The following is a 27,037-nucleotide window of genomic DNA, read 5'->3' on the forward strand; positions in this document are numbered from 1 at the left end:
GCATTTACTGTAAAGAACATAATCTTTGCTTTTGCTTACTTTGTTATGCTAATTATTGCTATTCTGATCAGACATTTTTTGAACTTTTGTAATTTTTTGTTTCTAATAAAACCCCATGTCATTCCAAGCATGTGTGTCAATTTGTACCTCTCTATCTACTTTATTCCGTGATTTATTCAGTTTTCAAGTTTATACTGACTTTTTGATCAGCCGGTAATTCTCTCATTCATTCATCCTGGATTTTGAAATTTATTTTCGCTGCCAAATGGCCTTCCTATTGTCCTGTTACCATAATAGGAAAGTAGATAGTGCACAAAATTAGACGGTGAAATGTATTTTTATCTTTTAATTCTGTCAGTTCTGAAGCAGCCCGTTATGTACCTCATAAGGCATGAAAATCGCCTAAAGGGTATGCTTAAAGCCGTTCGTGTCCAGACAACGGTCGTTAATCGGGTGCAAGGGTCCGATACGTGATTACTTTCAAATTTGATAAATTATCGCTAAACGAGCTGGTAATCGCTTGTTACATGATTATACAATTAAATTTGGGATGCCATGCACCATATATTTCACGACATACAGTACGAGCTGAAACGTAACACACTAGTGCCCAAGTTGCGAAAGTACGTTGGTAAAAAAAAGCCTTTTAGCTAAGGAGGAGAGACCAGACGCTGACGACTATACCGGCTGCTCGTATACCAGGAAAATTATTACGAAACTGCGTATGCTCGCTACTCAGACCGAGTTCTCTGTTTACCTACAATAGACATTCAAACATGCCAACTCTCCTGCTTCAGCCAGCCGCGGTGGCCGAGTGGTTCTAGGCGCTTCAGTCCGGAACCGCGCGGCTGCTACGGTCGCAGGTTCGAATCCTGCCTCGGGCATGGATGTGTGTGATGTCCTTAGGTTAGTTAGGTTTAAGTAGTTCTAAGTTCTAGGGGACTGATGACCTCAGATGTGTAGTCCCATAGTGCTCAGATTCATTTGAACCATTTTTTTTTTCCTCCTGCTTCCCGCGGGCAGTACGCAGCTACAAGGCCACCATGCCTAATCTGCACATGACTTAAAGATGTTCGTGTCTGGCAGCTGCATATTGTAAACGAAGACACTTGGAAGACGCACTCCCATTCCCATACTCATACTGGGCGTGTCCTGCATTTTGGAAGAATCGCTGCGCTAGTCAGAAGACGGCATTGGAAGGCAAACCGCTAATTTCGTGGCGCGCTATGTACATTTACATGTATCGTTAAGTGCGGCCGCGGGTGTCACAAGAAGAGAGGAGAGATCCCCGGTAATTAGGCGGCACTGCGGAGCCGGATCACCGTGACGAGCGACAAGCGCACTCCGGAGCTAGCCGGCGACTAATTGCTTCCTCGCACAGTTAATCAATATTACAGTTGCAGCCGGGCAGCCGTAACGAGGATTTGCTAAGTGGAGGTCGCGCGTCACGCTCTGTCCTACCGGCCACTCGCGGCCATAAATACATATAGGCAACCGCGGCGCTTAGCCCAAAACCACAGCTATGCTTCTCTTCGTACTTTCTTATTACTTTAATGACAAAAGAAAAATATTCCTGTGCCATCTGTCGCTATAGCTTCTGCAAACTTCCAGTATTTTCAAACTTTACTACGAAGTCACCAAGAGCCGAGAAGCAGCAACATGTCGTGGTGTAAGCTGCTGGGAGACTGACTGTCGGCCGCTTATACGCAACTTCACTCACACCGCACCGGCTGCACTTTGTTAATGACCCAATTGGTCCATTCGCAGCTACTCACGAACGAACTGGTAGCCGTCCTGCTGTGGAATGATGGACGTTGTGGGCAGTGGGCTACCTGCTTTAGGCCAGCTGAGGAAAACTCAGACGACGTCCACTTGTCCCGGTACCTCACCTACCCTGTACCACAATTTCTTCTTTTGCATAGTAAGCAAAGGATTTGACAGTGATGAATGGGACACTCCACAACAAACCGCAACGGCTTAGTGGCATTGGTCACCTGCCGCTGAATTTCTATAACTAAAAAACTACCCACCTTTTCCACTGAATATCTTACACTAGGAAGGAAGGAAGGAAAATAGGTATATAGGCAAGTATGAGTTCAACGACCAGTCAACGATGACGTCATTAGCGACAGAGCACCAGCACGTATAGGGAAAGAAAACCAGCCTCGTCTTTTTCAAAGGAAAAATCCGACGTTTATCTTCGCAGTTTAGGGAAACCGCGTAAGATCTACATCTGGATGGCCGGACGAGAATCTGAACTGCCGTTCTCCTTAATGCGTTTTATGGTCTCACACTGCGCTACCTCGTTCGATCGTACGTATACATCTACATACATACTCCGCAAGTCACAATATGACGTATGGCGAAGGGTACCGTGTATCTCCATTTGTCATTTCCTTTCTTATTCCACTCGCAAATGGTGCGACGGGAAAACGACTGCCTATAGGCCTCCGATAAGCCCTAATATCTGTTATCTCGTCTTCGCTGTTCTTTGGAAGCAGTAGAATCGTTTGGTAGTCATGTGCAAATGCCGGTTCTCTAAATTTTCTCGATAGTGTTTCCTGAAAATAACGTCATTTTCTCTCCAGGGATTCCCACCTGAGTCCATAGAACATCGCGGTAATACTCGCGTGCTGATCGAACCTAACGGTAACAAAATCTACAGGGTGACAATTATTAAACTATATGAAAACAAATATAAGTTACTTAGAAACTCACTTTATTAAACGTGTAAACGTCACTACAGATATTAGGATTTAGCTTATGACATGTTCGATATGCCTTTTTAGGACCGCCCTTACGTGCTCGTTCCATTTCACGTCACTTTGCAACGTTACGCCTGGATATTTAATAGACGTGACTCTAATGCAGCTCATCAAAATACAGTATTCGAACATTACAGGAGTGTTTCTCCTACTCATCTCAATTAACTTACATTTTTCTACATTTAGAGCAAGCTGCCATTCATCATACCAAACAGAAAATCCGTCTAAGCCATCCTGCATCCTTCTACAGTCACTCAACGACGATACTTTCCCATAAACTACAGCATCATGAGCGAACAGTCGCAGATTGTTGCTCACCCAATTCATCAGACACTAACAGACTAATCAGCAAAAATAGAAAACAAGTGCGCTATATGATATATTTCTTCTCTTTTACTCCCAGACAGTAACGCTGCTTACATGTGGGTAGACGTATCTTTTCATGTTTTGTAATTGTCTGCTCACAGCAACTACGAAACTAACCAGCAAAATACTGCTTCACACACCATTAAAAGCTTCTTATAAAAAGAACAGGACTAAATTCAAACAAAAACTGTTGCACCGCTTATATGGAAGAGAATACGACAGTAGGAAACCATTTAGAGCCACCTGTTGAATATCTCATTAGGTTATATCATTCCGTACCGTAGTGTGAAATCAACAATGGTGTTTCTTGGGGTTTTAATTTTTTTAACTATTTATTTCAGTGATAATCTGCTAGTAGAACGATTCTGATCACAAAAGCAAACTGTAAATCACCTGTATTCGCTATCCTATTTCAGGAGCTCCCAAAAATATGTATGTACCTTATACCTACCCGGAAACAGAAGAGACAGGATTGTAACAAAAAACGCCACTGTAACATAGTGTTCAGCTCACTTCTTACATTTACGAACAAAAAAAATCTCTAATCACGCACAACCGAGTAATGAATGATCGAAAATTTCCTTCTGGTTAATCCACGATTATCATCCAAGAAGACTTAGATTACATCTGTAACATATGTGCGCTCTATACTGTCTTAAACGCAGCTCCAGTTTAATTAAATGGCTCTCATTTTTAAGAAGTTGATCTTTCCACACCCGGATATAAACTCTCGTACTAAATAAATCAAATACATTACAAATTACATTTGCCATTTAAAGAAAATCTACGAAATCGAACAAAAAACTAGAAGAGCTGTTTAATGACTTTACTATTAACATCGTTCCGACTGCAATACGTCCGTGTAGCTATGCGCTTCTCACATGTACATACCCGAATCGTTGCGGTGAAGTCATAACTATGTAATACAAAAAGCATGACAATATAATTACAAAGAAGTCAATTAGAAAAGTCTTCATTGCTGACTAAATAGGACATTTAGGCACTCTTAGGATTTTGCATCCTACTGCACTCTGACAGACCTTAAATCCAGGATTTCTCAGTTTTGGACATGACAAGTAACTAGGACAGGAAATAAAAACAGTGACGTCCGTACCAGCTAAGAGTCCTTCCACACCGTCATATCAGAAATCCGTAAATATGTATCCTGTCAGGCGTCGCAGGAAGCTCTCGCCTACGTGGAAAACACGATATATGTAGGTGTTGTTCCAAGATTATATACAGTGTAATCCAAGGTACTTGATATGCGGGGTGACACCGCCATCAGACACATTAAACATACGTAATACCACAAGTGAATGCAACTACGATAGAGAAAAAAGCAGTAAAGAAGCGATTTGGTTTTGATGCACTGCTTGCCAGTCTGCTACAACAAGTGTACCTCGAATGGCCACTGACAACTAGCAAATACTAACAAGAGGATTACCGAATGATCAAATTCCATGTGGGCCTAATGAGAGACCTTGACGGCAAATATGCATACCAGGGATGAAACGACGTTCTCTTCTGTTTATATATACAATCTACGCACCATGGGGTTGGGCACTCTCTTGTTGGCCTTTACAAACTTTGACTAAGAAATTCTTTGCGACAGCTGTTACTGTTCAAACCGTTCTCAATTCGCACAAACTATGACTGGCCAAGTCCGCCGCTCGTGGTAGCGTTCTCGCTTCCCCAGCACAGGGTCACGGGTTCGATTCCCAGCGGGGTCAGGGATTTTTCCTGCCTCGAGATGAATGGGTGTTGTTGTGTCGTCTTCATCATCATCATTCATCCCCATTACGGTCGGAGGAAGGCAATGGCAAACCACCTCCACTAGGACCTTGCCTAGTAAGGCGGCGCGGGTCTCCCGCGTCGCTCCCCTACGCTCTGTAAAGAAGTATGGGATTCATCATCATCATGACTGGTCAATGTAATGTGGTTTCGCGCTGATCGCATGTAGCATGGACCCAGCACAACGCCCCAAACTCCATGATGAGACACAACCCTGCACCGTCGACAGGACGCATGAATACAGCTAACGGCTTGTGAGCCTGTAAATCGTGCTGTCGAAGAAGTCTCCAAAGCTCTGTATTGAAACGAAGCTCACAAAAGAAACAGATAACCAGTATGCTCCTGAGAACATTTTGGAGCGTCATACTGGAAAAATAGCGAATGTTCTCGACAGAAATTGCTATGTGCGCGCGCGCGTGCGAGAGAGAGAGAGAGAGAGAGAGAGAGAGAGAGAGAGAGAGAACTAAATGGGAGAACATATGGAATAAGTAGAAACGCGGGAGAACGTCTGAGTGTGCTACTGTTGAACAGGTATACAACGTTTCGCGGCTTCTTGAGAACGGAAGCGTAGCACCGAAAGCAGCAGCTTCTGCTTCTCAGGGTCTTCGCGTTACTAGAGGGTCACTTTCCGAGTGTGTTGGCCCAGATGCCATCGAGGCGACCGTGTAACATTATCAGGCATTTTGTGAGCCGGGCAAACCACGGTTTCCGTAACCGACACTCTCTCTCCATTTCTCCGCCGGTTGGGGACCAGCAACCCAATCTTATAGCGGGCGGGAGTCGTCGGAGCTAGCTAGCCGGCCAGCACTGTAACACTACAAAGAGCGCCATAGCGACGCGGGCGTGTAGTCTCTTCTTTTCTGCGGTTTTCGCCCTGCCACAGGTCGGGTCGTAGCATGCGGGCCGTCCTACTGCAATCTGCCGGGGATTTGTGAGCATTATCACGAATCCGTCCTGCCAGCAGCGTGGAGGAAGAGATTACGTTTAGTTGAGAAAGCCGTGGGGAGGGCCTGCTTCGCCGCAAGATGATTCTGAAGCCAATGCGCTGTGCTGCCGTTTGTTCAAAACGACAGCGCAATAATTCTCTAAGCCGCAATCACTTGACAGTGCAGTGTTAATTTCCTTTCCATGACTCCTACGACATCATCAGAAACTAATTTAACAATAAAACTTGAGAAGAGACTGCGTCCGCGGTACGACATATTAGTAAAATCTGAGTGCACGGTTAATCTAACCTTATTATCAGCAAACGAAATTATCAAGTAATTCGCTTTGGTATCAAATAATAACCTCACCGTTCCCTTCAGTGTCATTAGTACACAGTTTATCAGAATTATGGGGTGACGCAAAAGTGAAAGTGAATGTGAAAATCAGCAGATCGGAAAGTACTGCCACCAGTTCAGCGACGCGGTTTCCACAGAAAAATATGAAATTTTCAATAACAGAAAATTTATTGCCAGAATAGTTACCGTTTTCAGCGACAGGTGGCACTGGTGCAGTTGCGCTTGCAGAGCTGCTGCTCGCTGTGATTTAAACAGATTTACTGGCCGGTACAAATGGAAAATGATGCAGCACGGCTGTTAAACGTGCTGTGGACAGGCGCGGTGCTCTTTACCGTAACTAAACTCTACATTCGTTCATCTCACTATACAAGCTACTAATTAATGAAGCGGGATAACGAAGTCACTAACTACTAATGCAATTATTATTCTATTAGTGCAAATCGCATGTGATATTTTCCTTTATTAATTTCTCTATTACTTTTGCATTTTCGGTACCCAAAGGAAGAAACCAACATCGCTTTAGTCACTGTTATTCCTACATGCGTTGTGAGAAATATTTTTTCTTTAGAATGAACACGAACCACATGACCAGTTAAGGCATATTCATAATATATCGTAAGGCCGAGATAAATTTAAATTCGTTTCATTATGGTTTCCTTTATTTTTTCCCTTCAGGAAGTCCGTCTCTAATGACCTCTCTATCGACTGGATGTTAAACTCTATAATCTTTCTTTCCTTCCTTCCTTCCTTCCTTCCTTCCTTCCTCCCTCCCTCCGTCCGTTCCTTGAAGAAGCAGACATATTTTACCTCCTAATACTGCAACTATAAAGGGCGCAACCGTATGGGGGAAGCATGTGGCTCAGTAGTAATACATATTTTATATATACGGAGCAACAATCACGATATAGGCTCTCAATCATATCACAGACGGCACCTTTACTGGGACATAAACATCAATAATTCAAGAAATGGGCGTTCCAGTCGCGGTAAGTCTAACGACGCACCGCTTTCTAGGTCCGCTATCCAGAGACGTGCAAAACTTCAGAATCGCACAATCAACGGAGATCGTTGCCTACAAGTAACATTTGTTACGCTCACTAGTTACGTAATGAGATTTTATCAAGCGGTCGTTGAACAGTAACAGACTTCACTGGAAAGGTGGTACCCGAGTTCTATTTATGAGCGCCTTTGAAAAACAAAAGAAAAATACGACTAAGTTAAATATGACAGTGGGAAAGAAACCCGTCATACGGATAACGCTTGAACGTGCCTTCTCTCTCGATTCAATGATGTTTTGGAACAGTTAGCGAAACAGTTCTTACTCTGTCTCACTTGGCGCTTTCCTAGATGGAATCGTATCTCATCTCCTTTCTCTGACCTGAGAACCAGCTAGTTATAGTATAAACCATACTGGGGGAGGGGACATGAATTTCAGGTTATTTTTCATGACGAATCAGAAGGACTATGCAGGTTGGTATTTTTTGTGCAATGCCACAAAAAGAAGAAAGAAAGAGCAAATTATTATTCGACTTCAACCTTTAAATTACTTACCTTACATCAACCAACCTAACGAACCACACTAGTAACGGTATACCGGCAGTAATATTCAAACGATGTCAAAAATTGTCCAACAAAAAAGAGGATATTTTTTAGCTGTTTTATTCTTGTGTAAATACTATCACAGGGGGGTCCTGTCATTTTCAGTCTTGACATCAATTAAAATGAGATGAGACTTGATATTATAGTTAACTGGCATTTTTAGCTTCAATATCCCATTAATAAATATGTCAGTCCATTGTGAGGAAGATAAATTCGTCATTTCTCTTTTACAGATATAAAGGGAAACTACATAAACCTACTTTCTGAGGCTTCGCCGCATTCCTCTACACTGCCTTCCCTCGACTGATTCAATTATCATCGCCCTCGATAGGAAGGACAGTACAAACGCTTCCTTTCTTCGGAGTGAGGCCAAAAATTTACATGCAAATTAATTAACTTAATTCAACTGTAATACCAGCAATGACTACTGAACATAGGGATGAAGAAAACTAAATTATGGTTGTGGCATTCGCGTAATTCAAATAGTCGCCAGCTCTTCTAGTGGCGGTCAGTCCGGCGCGGAAAATGTGGCAACTGCGACGAGTGGGTGGCACTCTTAGGAAAAGGCGGCGCGTTGAATGAATCCCCCCTGTATACCTGTCAGCCGACCGCATTCCTCGCTTGCTCACAAAGGAACACTTGCGAGCGGCGCGGCGGGCGCGACTTCACCCCGAAAGTAACAGTGCTGCGCACCGTAATTCTCACCTTTTCAAGTCACTTCCTCCGACGCAGACCCGAGGCACCGGCCTTACAACGCTGCAGCCGTTACAGCAAAAACTACGTTCTTCCAATCTACACGTAACTTCATCAGTATGCTCGTGGCCTCTATCGTCTCTGTATAACACTTCGGTACTTACCCTCGTCTGTATTCAACACAATTCCTTCATTTATTTCTGTAGCAAAACACGGTTTTCTGGAATATTATTGTACTTCATTCTCAGCCAAAGGGTGTTACTGCGAGCATTTCTGACATCCTTATACAAAACTGCCGGTGTTTGCCAGGTGCTATTTAAAGCTGATGCATTACTGGCAGTTGACAAGGAAGGAAGGAAGGAAGGAAGGAATGAATGAATCGGAGACTGAACAAAAGTTCCTCAATAAATCATCCCTGAGTTTGCCCTTTTAGTGACACTGGTAAATATACAGGGCTAGTTGAAAAAAAAGAAACAGATTTCAAACTTTTGTGGGTTCCAAACTACAAAAAACAGAAACAATTCCAACCTTCCTGAGAAAAGTTCAAAATTTTACGTATTCAATGTCTTACACGACAAATATCAAAACGGTGGCTCATTTCCTGCCACAGACGAAAAAGGTGGTCTCTCTTTATCGAATTCACAGCTTCAACAATGCGATGTCACAGACCCCACAGAGAAAAGTCACAAGGTGTGAGGTCTGTGACGTTGGATTGGAACAGGAGAAGCAGAAGATGAAAGCCGATGGCCTCCCAGGCCTCCAGACCTCACACCTTGTGAGGTTACGTAAAAGACCACGTTTTTAGCCCACCTACGACTGACACCCTTGAAAGTCTGTGACATCGCATTCTCGAAGCTGTGAATTCGATAGCGAGAGACCAGCTGCTTCGTGTGTGGCAGGAAATGAGCCACCGTTTTGATATTTGTCGTATAACACATGGAACTAACATCGAAGGCATAAAAATTTGAACTTTTCTCTTTCCAGAAACGTTGGAACTGTGTTTCTGGCATTTGTAGTTTGGAAGCAATATATGTTTGAAATCTTTTTCTCCTTTTCGAATAGCCCTATATGTACCATAGGTCTTAAATGCAGTTTGTTACTTTCTTTACTAAAAAAATTCATTTTATTGGTATTAATTTATGGACAATTGCTTCTCTGATAATATAAACATTTTTATGTTCCGAAGTCGGCAGAATTGAGATACCAGCGAACAAGTGAGTAACGGTGCAAATATTTACCAATGGCCTTTGAGGCACACTTCCCCAGAGTTCGTTTTGTGTTCAGCTGGCATTTATCACATGTGGATTTACTCTTCTGATACCTTCAGAGAAACGAAGTCAAGTTCAATTCAAGTTCAATTAACAGTAACATTTCGTACATTATAAAGTACAGCATTAATAGGGGAGTAGTTTGTAAGCATATTTACAGCTAGTTTTCTTCCGCGCCGTAGACAAAAAAAAAAAAAAAAAACGTGAATTGTCGTGAATTCATTTCCTAGTTACATCTAATTTGACTGAGTACATGCTGTGAAGTGCTTTTTCTAATGAAGGCTGGCCATTGCCGATAACACTGTTTCACGAATTATCTCGAACATGTTTGCCGCTGAGGTAACATAGATTATTTCCGCTGACAGGGCACATGTAAGATGATTACTGAAAACATGTATTACAACGAAAACGGTCTCATACTTTAGTATATTAGGTATCTTATTTACTAATTTTTGGTTGGTCTTTATAGTTAGAAGGATCATATTGATATTTAAGATCTATAAGAACGACTTCATCGAGTTGAGGCTGTTCCATGGCAGATGGAGCTCTGACTGATCGTGTAATGAACTGCTGGGAAGAGGTTACAGGAGAACAGGCAGATGATTCGGAATTTGGAGAAGAGACTGATATAGATCATGTAGCTACTATTTCTACAGTTTCAAACATTATTAACGTAATAACTGATGGTAGTCTGGGTAACAAAATGTCAAGTGGACCAGTAGGTGAAAAGTCTAGTCAGATGCAGCAAGTAGGGTCGACTGTCCGCGCTTGAAGAAGATTTTCATGGAAGTCGTCAAACTGAGATCAAATTTAGATTGATCTCCATTGTCGGAAGTTGGGTTATGAAACCCAATGTTCTGGAAAATGTCTTCCTCCTGAAGGCAAATGTTAACTAAACAGAAGCTGACATTGGAAATTTCCTGCAGATTTTTCCAAGCTTTTCTGAGTTCAGATCTTGTGCTACTGTTTAATTGGTGTGAATACTTACCACCCCACAACTATGGTGACCTCAGATATATATAATAAATTGTGCAGCCTTGCTGATTACTATTTGCAAAGAGTACATACTAACATGTATTTCACTGTTGTGCTGGATGCAACATTTTGTCACTTACAGGATTAAGCTATTTGGAGGAACTGTGGAAAACCTAAATCTGCGTGACCGGAAGAGGATTTCAAACGCCGCCCTCCCGATAATGTCTCATGTCTTACCAAAGCAGTACCTTCATCGGTAGACAAGAGGAAACATTAAACAAACTTGTTTTTTGGAATGCCAAGATTTTCCCAATGAACGAGTTCACTCCCTGCTTTACTGCACACACTACTGTTCGGTTATTTTCAGCCAGCTGTTACACAGTCTTGAGATTGACTCAACAACTGTTCAAGTAAATGGTCCAAGAGTATCCGCTATAAATTAGAGGAGCTTTGGCATCAGCTGTAATTACTTGAAATCCACGATCAGCAAAATGAAGCAAATTTCCTGGCACATTCATAACTACACTTCTTTCACACATCACAACTCACAACAACGCAAATACAATCCTTACGACAAATCAAAACCAGATCAGTTATTGTTTAAAGTATGCACGCCAAACTGTACCATAACAAAGAATCCAGCAGGTATGGGTCAAGCTGGTTCCAGATAAACCAGGAAGCATATTTCATCTTCAGATACGTGATTTCTATACGAAATTGTTTTCTCGTCCCTCTCACATCATTGAAAAACAAATGCTCTCCTTATCAGGCTACAAAATTAAGGCTCAATGTATATTTAGTTCATCTCTCATTATAGGAATCCATCGCTTCAGAGGTCCTCAGTATCAAGTTAATGTTGTAAGTCGAAAGCCACTGGCCGTTCTGCCAGCAATTAGCAGCTTCAGTAATCTGAACATACTCGCAAGGTGAGAAAAATGTAAAATAAGTAAAATAGAGGAGTTCAGATGCTCTGTAAGCATACCACCAAAGATCTACAACAGTACTGACACGTCTGTCCCAAGTTAAAGCAGTTGCTGCAATGTACTGGGACTTATCACTAAATTACTATGAACAGCACTCCACATGCAGTGGAGTTCAAGAAACTGATCAACGGAAGGCTGATCACCAATGTTCAACGCTAGTAAGGGAGACGTGACTCTGATGCCATCGCACGCGAATTTGTATGGCTTAAGCGCAACCTAAATTCACTACCTGATCAAAAGTATCCAGACATCCCTACGTAATGCTAAACTAAGCACTAGATGTTACGAAAGGTGGACCCGCCAGTATAAAAGAAGACGGGAAGTATTGTGTTGTCAGTAGAGATACAGTAACAGCAGAATGGGTCGGGCAGGAGAACTGATTCAAATGGTTCAAATGGCTCTGAGCACTATGGGACTTAACATCCGTGGTCATCAGTCCCCTAGAACTTAGAACTACTTAAACCTAACTAACCTAAGGACATCACACACATCCATGCCCAGGGCAGGATTCGAACCTGCAACCGCAGCAGTCGCGCGGTTCCGGACTGAGCGCCTAGAACCGCTAGACCACCGCGGCCGGCAGGAGAACTGAGTCACTTCGAACGTGCACTGGTCTTTGGATGCCATTTGACTAACAAATCCATCATCACATTTCAACCCGTTCAAAGCTGTGTAAGTCGACAGAATAATGCTGAAGATTAGATGGGTAGATCACATAACTAACGAGGATGTATTCAAATGTTCAAATGTGTGTGAAATCTTATGGGACGTAACTGCTAAGGTCACCAGTCCCTAAACTTACACACTACTTAACCTAAATTACCTAAGACAAACACACACACACACACACACACACACACACACACACACACACACACACGCACGCCCGAGGGAGGACTCGAACCTCCGCCGGGACCAGCCGCAGAGGAGGTATTGAATAGAATTGGGGAGGAGTTTGTGACAACTTGACTAGAAGAAGGGATCTGTTGGTAGGGCATATTCTGAGGCATCAAGGGATCACCAATTTAGTATTGTAGGGAAGCGTGGAGGGTAAAAATCGTAGATGCAGGTACAGAAGGATGTAGGATGCAGTAGGTACTGGGAGATGATGAAGCTTGCACAAGATAGAGTAGCAGGGAGAGCTGCATCAAACCAGTCTCAGGACTGAAGACCACAACAAGTCGACTGTTGGTGACGTGACTGAAGTGGAAGCGCGAAGCAAGAACCACAGCTAAACCAAAATCAGGTCGACCTAATGTACTGACTGACAGGGATCGTCAACCATTGCGAAGGGTGAGAGTAAAAAATCGCATGAAATAAGCGGAAGCAAACCTCGCGAGTGCCGAAATGCTACCAGCAGTCTAGTTAGCACAATAACTGTACGTAAGTGGTTAAAAAGAACCGGGTACAATGGTCGAGGGGCTCTCATCATACGCCACACATTTCTGTAGTCAGTACTAAGCAACGCTCGAGGTGGTGTAAGAAGCGACGCCACTCTTCAGTAGATGACTTGAAACGAGTGATTTGGAATGATGAATCACGCTATACTCCGTATCAATCCGACAGAAGTGTCTGGATATGCTTGGAGAACATTACCTACCACCATGTGTAGTACCAACAGTGAAGACGCAGGTGGTGGTGTTCTGGTATGGGGGTGTTTTTCGTGTGATCTTCTTATTGCGCTGAAGAAAACGCTACATACGAAACGATATGTACACATTTTACATCACTGTGTGCTGTATACAGCAGCGGAACTGTTCGGAGACGATGATTGTATCAGCAGGACGAAGCACCCTGTCATAACGCACCATATGGTTTGGGGGTGGGAACATTCATGGAATGGACTGGCCTCCTCGGAGCCCCGACCTGAATCCAGAGGAACACCTTTGGAATGATTTAGGACCTAGACTTCGCTCCAGACCCCCAGCGTCCAACATCAATACCTTCTCTAATGTCGGCTCTTGAGGAAGAACGGGTTACCATTCCTCAAAAGACATTCAGATATCTCACTGAAAGTGTTTCCAGCCGTCATAAAGGCAAAGAGTGGACACACCCAATGAAAATGCCTACTAACAGTTGCGGATACTTTTGATCAGTTGTGAATCATTCACGTTTGACTTGCAGATACTGGCAGATTGTGTTTATAAATAACAATGAACTGTCGTAGCAGTCAATATGTTTCCTTTACCAGGATTTCTTTCTTATGTTTATGGACGGAGGCGGTAAGAAACGAATGATCTTCTCTCTTCTCGTTCCAATTGCAGATGGAGCGTGGAAAGAATGGCAGCTTATACGTCTTTGAGCTAGCTGTTAGTGATCTCAATTCATGTTCAAGGCCTTCTAGGAAACAATACGCTAAAAAATATTCGTAGATTTCTCTTTGAAACCAGGCCCTTCGGATCTTCTATGCACGTTTTCGTGAAATACAAGGCGTTTATTCTGGAATGTCTGTTACAGTCTTTCTCCAGCCAATCAGAAAAATCTACCCTGATACACATACCACACACTGGAAGATTGTTTCAGTGTTGGATGAACAACTGTAGACCAACTGGACTCTCGCACTAGCCTACAAATGAATTGGGATGAACAACTGTAGACCAACTGGACTTTCGCACTAGCCTACAAATGAATTTAAGTCTGCAACTTGCTTTCTTTGCTACTTAACATAGTGATCGATCCACTTCACGTCCCTACCGACGTTTTTGGAAGCCTTGTTGACCGTTTAGGTCTACATAGTGTTTAAGCTCTGAATGCGTTTTAAAACTGTGAACAGAGGTGAGTACTTCTGCAAATGAGTTGGTGGTCGGTACAACTATCCAATTACAGCTTTCAGCCTACGCCTGATAGTTAAACTTGCCCGAACTATTCCACCTTACATATAGACGTCACCACTACTAATGCCTGGTTTTGCCCAATTTTGCGTACCGAGTGTTATGTGAGCCGGGTTTTTTAATAGTTATTCAAACCCAGTAACGTTTTTGAGAATGATCATTAACATCTTAAGATTCGCATCCATTTAGTGAAGCTCTCGTCAGGGAGGTTTATAGAAAATACACGGAGAGATACCTAATAAAAGATATAAAACTGCAAAAAAATCTAGTGGATGTTCCACCGCTGAATTACCTAGCTTAGGCGTGAAATAAAAGTAACTGCAAAAAGAGCGCTACAATCTACAATTTTGTGTGTCTTTCAGCCACCCGCCACGCTACACAAAGTATAACAGCTCACATTGCAATGCAGTTGGTCATTAAGTCAAAATACGTTAATCTCTGAGCTAAACATAACTTGTGCCTAGTGTTCTGAAGAGCACTAATTCTTGGTACCGGTAGAAAAAATACAAATTTCGAATTTTGATACTGCGCCCTTACACTTAGCCATTTATTTAAAGCTTCAGTTGGAATTATTTTCTGGAAGTCTTATGTGCTGCGTGTGTTCAGAATCACTCACGTTGCTTTAGGCGATGCACTCGCAACAGTAGTGACGAGAAACTGTCTCGATACAGGTGAATGGCGGCCCAGCTGAAGGGAGAAGACCGCCTGCGACGACACGGGAGGATACTCACTTTGTTTCGTACCAGCTCATAGATAGCGCTTACACAAATAAAACTAATCTACTAAGGCTAACAACACGAAATTACACTAATCTACCACCACACTACACTACAGTCACACCTACCAAATACCTAACTACAGTCACAAGTCTCAACCTTAACAGCACAGCCTTCCGTAAAACAAATACTTCACAGTTCTGCAGTTCAGAGTCACGCACTCCACAACACTGACAGCTACTACGTGTTATTGAACGTGCATATAACAGAAACCTGACAAACAATTATCCTATATTCCGGCAGCAGGCGTGTGAGAGATTCTGGTGTTTCGGATCACTCAAAGGATTCTACAAGTACGAACATATAAATGGTTCAAATGGCTCTGAGCACTATGGGACTCAACATCTTAGGTCATAAGTCCCCTAGAACTTAGAACTACTTAAACCTAACTAACCTAAGGACATCACACACACCCATGCCCGAGGCAGGATTCGAACCTGCGACCATAGCAGTCCCGCGGTTCCGGACTGCAGCGCCAGAACCGCTAGACCACCGCGGCCGGCACGAACATATATGACGATTTTAATTTCATTTGAAAGTGATTAAAGTATTTATAAAAACTAACTTTCGATCGTGAAAGAAAAAAAAGAAAATCCTTCTAGTGTGTCTGAATCAGAAATTAATAAACTACATATCGGAAAGTTTCATATTGATACGATAGTACAAAATATTCGATGGCACAAGCAGAAACACTTAACAAAACAACTCATGTCAAAATTACTGGCACATTAGTGAATTAGGATATCGTGTTTGGAAGTAACTGTAGCAAGTACCGGAATCTCTCGAAGAGTAGTCCCTAAATATTTAGTAACATATAAAATGTGCAAAGCAATGGAACAACTTGTAACTAAAGAAAGAATCTGTTCTTACAAGCCAGAATCAAACACTAGAGAATAAATTGTTTCTATAATCTAAAAACAATAGGCTACCAGAAAGTAAATTTCATTGATAGACCTTGACAACACGGCGGGGCTGCAACAGTTTGCATAGGAGAATACGATATTATCATGACTGTGCACGAGTACTGATGTTCAGATGTGTGTGAAATCTTATGGGACTTAACTGCTAAGGTCATCAGTCCCTAAGCTTACACACTACTTAACCTAAATTATCCTAAGGACAAACACACACATCCATGCCCGAGGGAGGACTCGAACCTCCGCTGGTGTGCACGAGTACTGAAATGTGCTTACAAAGATGGACAGCAGGATCAATACGGCAGCCTCATGCGAACCAGGAAAACGACATTTTTTTTCTGCGCGAAACCCAACTGCAGTCTTGGTCATATAGTTAATTTCGGGAGAATTGTCGAGTCAGGAAGTGCACATGGTCGAGGTGCAGAACAAACGGGCAGTCGTCATGAGTGATTAAGGAACTAGTGCAAAGTGTCGCTGCAGCACTTGCAGAGGTTATCAGTTTATCTTAACGACACGTTCAATTCTGCGACAATCACGAAATGAAAAACTGTTGAGGTACCTACGTCAAAGGCACAACAAACAAATTTGTATTTGTTATCTGTGTATATTTCATTACTTTTGGTTATAAGATCAGAGGAAGGGTGGAGTATGTCCCATCCAATCGCGTCATGCCGAGTATATCATTCTGATGACTAATCTTCCCGCCCCCCCCCTCCCCCTTTTGACTGAGGACTACTATACATTTTACGAACATTTTTTCCCGAATGATCATAGTGTAACAATGAAAGGAATAAAAAATGGGGAGTCGGTCAGAACGCAAGAAAGTTATGAGGCCAATAGATTACTTCGTGAGTATATACATTCTTTTTAAGGTTAGTCTGAATTCTCGTAGTCTACAATTGTGTGCGCAGGCAACAGTAATAGGCTGACTCATATTCGAAACTCAGTTCCCCAAGTTTTTGAGCAATTCAAAAATGGTTCTAATGGCTCTGAGCACTATGGGACTTAACATCTGAGGCCATCAGTTCCCTAGAACACAGAACTACTTAAACCTAACTAACCTAACGACATCACACACATCCATGCCCGAGGCAGGATTCGAACCTGCGACCGTAGCGGTCGCGCGGTTCCTAGAACCGCTCGGCCTCACCGACCGGCTTCAGCAATTCATTTCGCTATACACAACGTCATTTTAACGTCCCCCTATGGACTTAGAACAGCGTATCAGTGACACTATCGCTGTGACTAGAGAAATCAGTGACGAATCTTTCAGTTATAGTTTCGATACCTCCTCAGTTAACCTTTTCATAAGGACACAGACAGAAAAAATATTCGTGAACAGGCTAAACGAGTGTCTTGTAACCGATTTTCGCTGCAGATATGTTACACTTTCTAACAATTCTTCCGATGAATCTCGGTCTGGACTCCATTTTGCCGGCCGCGGTGGTCTCGCGGTTAAGGCGCTCAGTCCGGAACCGCGCGACTGCTACGGTTCGAATCCTGCCTTGGGCATGGATGTGTGTGATGTCCTTAGGTTAGTTAGGTTTAAGTAGTTCTAAGTTCTAGGGGACTGATGACCACAGATGTGAAGTCCCATAGTGCTCAGAGCCATTTTTGACTCCATTTTCCTGGTTACTAGATATATGTAGTTAATTTATCATGTGTCGTCCTGGACGATAATATCTAAACATCGTATTATTTTAACAAATGTAAATCGCTTACCGAGGAGAGTGTAGTTAAATACGTATATGATTTCTTCTCATATTTGTGCACGTACCATCACATTTTCTTCCATTTAGAGTCGGCTTATTTTTTCTCTAAATCCTGAGAAACCGCAGAAGTTTCTCTCTTTCCCAATGAATATTTCGGTAATGGAATCCTATAAAATACGGTACATCAGTCCGTAAACGTCACAGGTAAGAGTTTCATCTAAAATTGTTGTCGGTAATCAGGTGAGGCTTCTGCTGATTAATGGATTGGTGAGTGTATAGCATAATTTGATTACGACAGGCACTGACCGTGGAACATTGCAACACGAATTTTGTGTACCCCGCGTTTACATCCTGAGGAGCACATTAATGTATATGTGAATTTTTACATTATTTTACCGTGCGAGCACTAAACCAAAGTGGTCACGAGTAACTCACCTGAGCAAGTGAACGTCGTGCGTGAGAGAACGGCAGTACATTTTTAGCTACTAGTTGCACATTATATGTAGATAATCTTTGCTCATTATCTTATATTATCTCTTCACCAAAGGTACGTGCAATACAGAATGTAAAAGGTAATAATTGATACAATTACAATTGCCTTTGATACATAAACAGTTTCCTCTCTTTCCCCTGGAACACAACATGCCAAAGTGCTGTACTTTTTGCAAGGCACACACTTTGCTTAGTCGTTCGGTAAGACTGCTAAATGTATCCTAACCATCCAATGGCGCCCGTAAGGGAGGGGGCGGGAGTGGGGACGGGGGTGGGGGGCGGGCATGTCAGTGGGGACAGCCGCCCCTGGCGAGAATTCATTTAGTTTACGAATACAGAAAGGATATGCATGGCATACAATACAGCGAAAATTATCACTAAAATGACCTGCGATATAACGACGTAAAATGATACAATGAGTTAATTTTATAACTATAGCAATGAAATACTTTGTAGGAGGTTGGAAATGAAATTATAAGAACCGTAATTAATTTAAAAACACTAGGTTTTCTTTACGAGATCTCATTCTTTGACGATGTACGAAAAAACACCTATTGTAGTGTATGGCTGTCATCAAGTAGAGGTTCTCTAAAGTGAGATAACGTATTTTGACAGACAAAACGTGCTTGTAGTCAGAAAATCTTTCAACAGCTGTTGAAACAACTGGAGCGTGCAATTTGATATTTATCTTCAGTTTCAAAAGCGAATTTATAAAATCGACATGCGAATATCGATATTTCGCAAATGTGTATTATGTTGGTACAATATCGGTACAAAATATTTATATTTTTGTTTCAATACCCATTCCTGGTATAAGGTAACAGTGAGTCGAGGATAACAATAAGCAGATGAACCCCCAATCAATTTCTGGTATGTACGAATATATTCCTCAACATCATCGTCACGCGTTTCATAGAGGCACATTCATTGTTCGTTCTTGCCAGTATTAAAAGACTGCATTACTGTCTCATAAACGAATAAACACAAACATGTAGAAATAAATTTGAAATGCATGGCACTATCCTTGAAGAATTAAATAAGATACCTATATGATGAAAATGAAAAATCAAATTTCCAATTCTACAGTCAGAATTTTCAGGATTTTCGTGTTTGTGAACAATGCATGTCTCATAAGGAAAGAAAGATTACATGTCAACAAACTCCAGTATTACAAATATAATAAATCGACATGAAGCTGTCGATAGATTGACAAAACTCGTTAGCATGTACGCGGTCTACAACTACTATTAAATCTGCATCTACATCTGCATACACAGACCAAAGCCACCATATGGGGAATGGCGGAGGGTACTTTGTATCACAACTAGTCATTCTCTTTCCTGCTCCACTCGCAAATGGAGCAACGGGGAAACGACTATGCCTTATCTTTGTGGTTCTTACGCAAAATGTATCCTGACGGCAGTAGAATCGTTCTGCAATCTGCCACAAATACAGTTTCCATAAATTTTCTAAATAGTGTTTCGCGAAAAGAACGTCGACTTCCCTCCAGGGACTCCCATCTGAGTTCACGAAGCATCTCCGTGACACCTGCTTGTTAATCGAACCTACCTCGTAACAAATCTAGCACAATACCTCTGAAGTTCATCGATGTCTTCCTTTAATTCGACGTAGTGTGGATCCTGGACGCTCGGGGTATACTCAATAATGACTGCAACTAGTGTTTTATAAGTCGTCTGCTTTATAGATGCGCCAGGGTTTCGTAAAATTGACCCAATAAACTGAAACCGACCACACGCCTTTTCCACTACCGATATTACGTGCAAATTCCATTTCATATCGCTTAGCACAAGCTAGGTATTTAATCAACGTGACTGTATCAAACAGCACACCACCAGTACTGTATTGGAACATTACAGGAGCGTTTTTCTTACTCATTTGCATTATGTTATATTTTCTTACATGTACAGCAAACAGCCATTCATCAAACCAAATAGAAATTCTCTCTAAGTAACCTTGTATCCTCCTGCAGTTACTTAACGATGGCACTTTCCCGTAAACTACAGCGTCATCAGCAAAGTCACAGACTGCAGCCAAACACTATCCGTCAGACAATTTATGTATACATGGAACAAGAGCAGTCCTCCTATCACACTTCCATAGAGCACTCCCGACGATACCATTTTGTCTGTGATGAACACTCACTATCCTGCACAACGTACTGGGTTCTATTTCTTACGAAATCTTCCAGCCGCTCATATATCTGAGAACCCATTCCTTAAGCTTGAACCTTCAATAACGAACAGTCTACTATCGTGGCACTGTGTCAAACGCTTTCTCGAAATCTAAGAATACGGATTAGCTCTATAACCGTGATTCGCTAGGTATCGTGTGAGAAAATGGTAAGCTGAGTTTCGTATGCCGATTTTTGGACAGAAGCTTTTTTGTTTCGACGAGCTCACAAATGCTCTAAAACCCTGCAAGTAAGCCGATGTTACGGATTTGGTCTGCTACTTTACAGGTCCGTTCGTTTTTCTTATGGAGAATTCACCTGCGCCTCTTTCGAATCACTCGCGCAGGGCGAGGGATTCGCGACGAATTTAGGATAAGTTAAGGCGCCAATGCCGAAGAGCACACTCTGAAAACCCGAACTGGGATCCCATACGGACCTGGCGACTTGTTATTCTGAACGCCTGGGATGCCTATTTCTATATCCTCCATATGATAGTGTTACGGTCGAATGATGACTTTCCTTTTGCTGTCTTCTTTTACCACATCAGACGGGTCAACGAGTAACTGGATTGTCACGTCCCACCAGCCTTCTATGACGGTGTGGCCTGCATGGCGCAGTCAGGACGTTGAAGACAATGTGAACTGAAATCTGTTAATATCTCTTCAGCAGAATGACAGGGAGAAAGTCCTAGGATATTTAGTAAAGGTGATGTTGGAACGGAGAGAAGCTGTAGGAAGTAAATAAGGGCGCCAACACTTCCAAATACAATTTAAGAATATTTTACTTTTCAATAGTTCAACCTTGCTCTGAGAGGCTTTTTAGGTATCAATGATTACACTATCACTCTAGCAACCTCAGTTCCTGTGTACTACCTTTTACTATCAGAGGTGAGTGCTCTGCTGGCAATTCGTTCCGACGATACCACCAAATACTTGAAAAAGAGAAGAGACGAGTGCGAGACAGCGCTCGTTCATTCCTAGACACAGAAAACTAACAATTATTCCCCACTGCGATTCGTGCAACTAGACACCAGGAGACAAGCTATGGCAGCACTTGTTCCTCTGTATATCGAGCTACAGAAATGCTACTACTATTTGCTACGTCTACAGGTAAACTACAAAGTTGATTCTCTACTAACAGGTAGACAGCTCAATGAAAGAACTGTGTTACATATCTATTGGAAAATCAGTTCCTCCCTAGAATGTGTATAGTTTTCTCATTGGTTATTGCGTCATCAAACTGTTACTTTACAATGACAGCTCCCGACAATTAGGCTGTTCCTGGTGACGACTACGGCTCCAACTGTGTGACTCTCTCGCTAACACTCTCACTGCTCATCTGCTACTTGCCTCCAATTGCCGTTTATATACTGCTTTTTCAGGGTCATGGAGGAGTTTCTCCTGCTTCCATCGAAGGTCCTTTTAATAATTAAAATATTTCCTAATGCTTCTCGAACAGTCTAGAAACGCCCCACTTGGAGCAGAACTTTCTTCTTTTCGCCTCCGTCAGCTGGCAGTGGCTATTTCTACTGCTTAAAACACGTTGTCGCCTGGGGTGTGATAACCGTTGCGTTCGCTTGCTCTGCTTCCTTCTAGCCATATGAAGATCTCTCTCCAGCACCCTACCTGTGCCTCATTACTTCATACAGTTCCCTTTCTTTTCATAGCATCCATGACCATTATTATATCAATAATACTTGATTTTTCATATTAATAAACCTTGACAGTAATGACAGCATGGAAACAGTGCTTTCACATAGGGGCAGAATTCTCTCAATTTACTACGTATACCGGTCTCTTTACAGACGCACGAATTTCTACAAACTTTTGCAGGTCGACATTTCTGCTTTGTCTTTTGAACAGAGAATTGAACAACCTGTTTCCTCAACATTTTCTGAATTTTGTTAATAAACCAGGGTGGATCATTTTTATCCTTAATTCACGTACCCGGCACACAATTATCTCATTAGGGATATCCATGGTGAGAGTTCCATGTAGAAAACGTTGCCTTCCTAGTAAACGAAAAAGTCACCATCACAGTTCCCGCGTCACTAGGTGCGCATGTCTTCAAAAATATCAAATGGCTGTTGCTGTAGCAAAACAGTTGCACGACAAAACACACTCGTCAAAAGTTTACCTCTTCAAAAATCAAAAGCTAGTAAACAACTATCAGGTGCTAAGTTAAACTAACTTATTGTGTTGATTTCTTTTCGTTTGCTGAAGCGATGTTCGTCTATACTACAAGGTGGTGATACTTAAACTTTCGTTACTTGAGCCAATGTAGATGGAAAACTATCATATGGGTACGCAACTTTATACAATGATGTTCAGACTGTGTTCTTCAGGATCTGCGTTGTTTGTAGTATTAATCTCATGACTTGCCGTTAGGAGCCGGAACTGGTATGGCGACGTAGGGATGAAACACAAACATCAGTGTGCATTACAGTTGTAGTCAGTCATCATGGGTTTGGACTACGAGAGCAGGGCATTACTCACAAAACTGTTTTATCAAAAACAGCAAAAGTGCTGCTGCTCTTCGCGCGTATTGAAGCATTCAAATAATACGGAGAGGTTCTCTTTCCGCACAGGGGTTGAAAAGCACGATTCCGAAGTTAGAATTAACTGGCAATTTGGGAACTGCTCCTGGGAGAGGTCGACGCCCAATTGCGCCAAAAATTGTTGGAGTAGTTACTGTTGCCATGGCTGAGAACGCTGGACACACGGTGCGATCTTCAAGCAGTATACCAACTGTATGACAACAGCTGAACATGTAATGGTCCTCTGTTCGATAAGTGCTGCGAACAATTGTGAAATGGCATCTCGGTCCAGGTTGTTGTGGATGCAAATGGTCGTCACACTAAGCAACGTTTGTAACCTGGAACGTAAGCATTCTACGCAATTAACAAATGTTAACCTCTCATGTGGAAATTCATATGTGCTTCTTTCATAGGTTTATTCGTTATTTCTCTTCCGCATACATTTACAAATGTTCCCACAAAATTTCATCGTCCTATCATGACTCATTTTTCTGGGGGGCAGGGAGGTGGCTCCTCCAAGCAGCGAAAGTTTAATTATAACCACTCTGTGTGTAGCCGCTGATTGGTACAAGTGAGAAGTAGTAGTCACTGGAGTTACTGCCAACCAATGCGATCTAACAGTGGGATATACTTATTGAGTACCTGTTGGACAAAAGTTTTCATTTAATTAATTTGATAGTCACAACTGCAAAGAAGCACCACACAGAGCATGGACGTTTCTACTTGAGTGCATGAATGTGATTTACGTAGAATTTTGTAGATAGTCAGGTGTAAAAGAATTAGTGAGTTAAGTGAGAAAAGGGGTTGGGGTTGGGTTGTTTGGGGAAGGAGACCAGACAGCGAGGTCATCAGTCTCATTGGATTAGGCAAGGAAGGGGAAGAAAGTCGGCCGTGCCCTTTCAAAGGAACCATCCTGGCATTTGCCTGGAGTGATTTAGAGAAATCACGGAAAACCTAAATCAGGATGGCCGGACGCGGGATTGAACCGTCGTCCTCCCGAATGCGAGTCCAGTGGTGAGAAAATGAGCAGTGTTCGTAAGTTTTTTTGTACATCATAAACGAATAAAAACCCAAAACGAAAGTGAGGGATTCGAAAAATATACTACCTGCGATGAAATATTATACGAAAAGGGGGAGTCGAACCAAATCCCTATAAAAGTCCCAGTAACTGTACTCATGCAGAAAATCTAGATCGAGCCACAGCATCTACTGGCTTGATGTGCTTTGATGAAAATGGTAGTGGTATCCCTGGTCATTATTTGTAATGTTGGAAATTGAGTTTAAAACAGAAAATAAAGATTGACATTTCCTGAAGTATACGATTTTATTGAATCTAGGGCAACCTGACAAAAGTTATAATTTCGAGAATGACGTGGATGGCAAACACAGAACAATTCGATTGGACTGGCTGACGTTATACTCAGGGTTAGTTTATTCTAAAGCAGTTAAAAATGCACTTTCTACGTTGCGTATGCTTTTCCGGCCACGTATAACACTTGGCAATCAACATGGCGCATTCACAAGGCATCAACAATTTCAAGAAGTTTCATTAGTCTGCAAAAATGAATATGAATTCGAATGACAAAGATGCAGCTGAAAAGTCAAATAATTTTTGTAATATTATAACAAGATAAAATTAAGTTTGTAGAACTACTCGTCAATGAGAATCTTCTAAAATTACTACAAATTAATCGCGATAAGTTGAAATCAATAGCATTTTGCGCAGTTTTTTGGACAATACTTGGATTTCAAAGTGAAAAACCCATTAAAATGTTATTTTTGATGATTCACTGCAGTGTAGATAGAGTCCTGTGACGAAATGTTGCGGAAACATTTAGAAAGTGCCCTAAAAATGCGAGAAATATTACTTTTCTAACTAAAAATCATCTAGATTCTGAAATAAACTGTACAGTTTTATGTTACGCATTATCCTATAGACGGTGCGTGAGACGTTACATGATGTAGTTTCCACATAATCGATTTGCAAATCTATGCTGAAGCTTGTGGTCGTGGCACACCCCATGTGGGAAATGTTATCCAAACTAAATTTTCAATGGCAGGAAAACATGTAACTGATAGAACAGAGCCAACGAAACATAACGTAAATGGCGGGAAAACATAAAAATTGGAAATGTAAAAGCAAGTTTTACTGTAATTATACTGTTAGGTTGTTTATGTTTGTAACAATGACCAAATACTAGACGCGCACTGTAGAAATCAATAGGATAAAGTGACGAGCAGGTGACAATGCCCTAAAGATTTATAAATCGCATGAACGGGGAAAAAGTTTTGCCCCTATTGACATAAAAACCTGCGGGCGTCCGTGTAACCGCCTAACAATTCGGTGCGCTAGGAAGAGTTAACTGCACCACACGCGACTATCAGGAAAATGAGTGGTAAGGCATTTGCCTGTTACCATAGCAGAACCCACAACAAAACGTCTGGCAAAAGCTAAAGCACCTGGGGCCAGCTTTACCACGACAGAAGTGCTAAATTCGCCGTTCACTTAACAATAGACTGTTACACTCCATGACAAAAAAAAAAAAAAAAAGGACGCACCGCGAAGGAATTACCCGAGTGGGAAGAATGGTTTAAATGGCTCTGAATAGTATAGGACTTAAATCTGGAGGTCATCAGTCCCCTAGAACTTAGAACTACTTAAACCCAACTAACCTAAGGACATCACACACGTCCATGCCCGAGGCAGGATTCGTACTTGCGACCGTAGCGGTCGCGCGGCTCCAGACTGTAGCGCCTAGAACCGCTCGGCAACTTCGTGCGGCAGTGGAAAGAAAATCGGTAGATGTGATGTACATGTACAGACAAACAAATGATTACAATTTCATGAAAAATAGGGTGATTTACTGAAGAGAAAGAGCTTCACAAATCACACGTTGGTCCACCTCTGGTCTTTATGCAAGCAATTATTCGGCTTGGCATTAATTCACAGAGTTGTTGGATGTTCTCATGAGAGATATAGTGTCAAATTCTGTGAAAATTGCTCGTTAGCTCGCCAAAATACCGATCTGGTCTGAGGGTCCTTCCCATAATGCTCAGAATGTTCTCAGTTGGGGACAGATCCGGCGACTTTGCTGGCCAAGGTAGGGTTCGGCAAGTATGGAGACAAGCAATAGATACTCTGGCCGTGTGCGGGTGGCCATTATTTTGTTGAAATGTACGTGCTGCGGATGACAACCCTACCTTGCAAGGTCGCCGGATCTCTCCCAACAGAGCATCGAGTGACATTATACTGAGTGCACTATCCGAAAATAACCTCGAGCAATTAAACAGAGAACCGACTCGTGGAGATAACATCTTGGACCTACTGATAACAAACAGACCCGAACTTTTCGACTCTGTATGTGCAGAACAGGGAATCAGTGATCATAAGGCCGTTGCAGCATCCCTGAATATGGAAGTTAATAGGAATATAAAAAAAGGGGGGAAGGTTTATCTGTTTAGCAAGAGTAATAGAAGGCAGATTTCAGACTACCTAACAGATCAAAACGAAAATTTCTGTTCCGACACTGACAATGTTGAGTGTTTATGGAAAAAGTTCTAGGCAATCGTAAAATGCGTTTTAGACAGGTACGTGCCGAGTAAAACTGTGAGGGATGGGAAAAACCCACCGTGGTTCAACAACAAAGTTAGCAAACTACTACGAAAGCAAAGAGAGCTTCACTCCAAGTTTAAACGCAGCCAAAACCTCTCAGACAAACAGAAGCTAAACGATGTCTAAGTTAGCGTAAGGAGCGCTATGAGTGAAGCGTTCAGTGAATTCGAAAGTAAAATTCTATGTACCGACTTGACAGAAAATCCTAGGAAGTTCTGGTCTTATGTTAAATCAGTAAGTGGCTCG

The 27,037-nt window shown here is 42.1% G+C and overlaps 1 protein-coding gene across 1 annotated transcript in view; it reads right to left on the reverse strand.

The window, feature by feature from the left end:
* LOC126249226 (E3 ubiquitin-protein ligase RNF220-like) overlaps positions 1 to 27,037 on the reverse strand; it is a 717,707-nt gene that overhangs the window by 571,733 nt on the left and 118,937 nt on the right. The gene's annotated exons all lie outside the window — the stretch shown is intronic.

This window comes from Schistocerca nitens, chromosome 3 (genome assembly GCF_023898315.1).
Source record: "Schistocerca nitens isolate TAMUIC-IGC-003100 chromosome 3, iqSchNite1.1, whole genome shotgun sequence".
NCBI classification, from domain to species: domain Eukaryota; kingdom Metazoa; phylum Arthropoda; class Insecta; order Orthoptera; family Acrididae; genus Schistocerca; species Schistocerca nitens.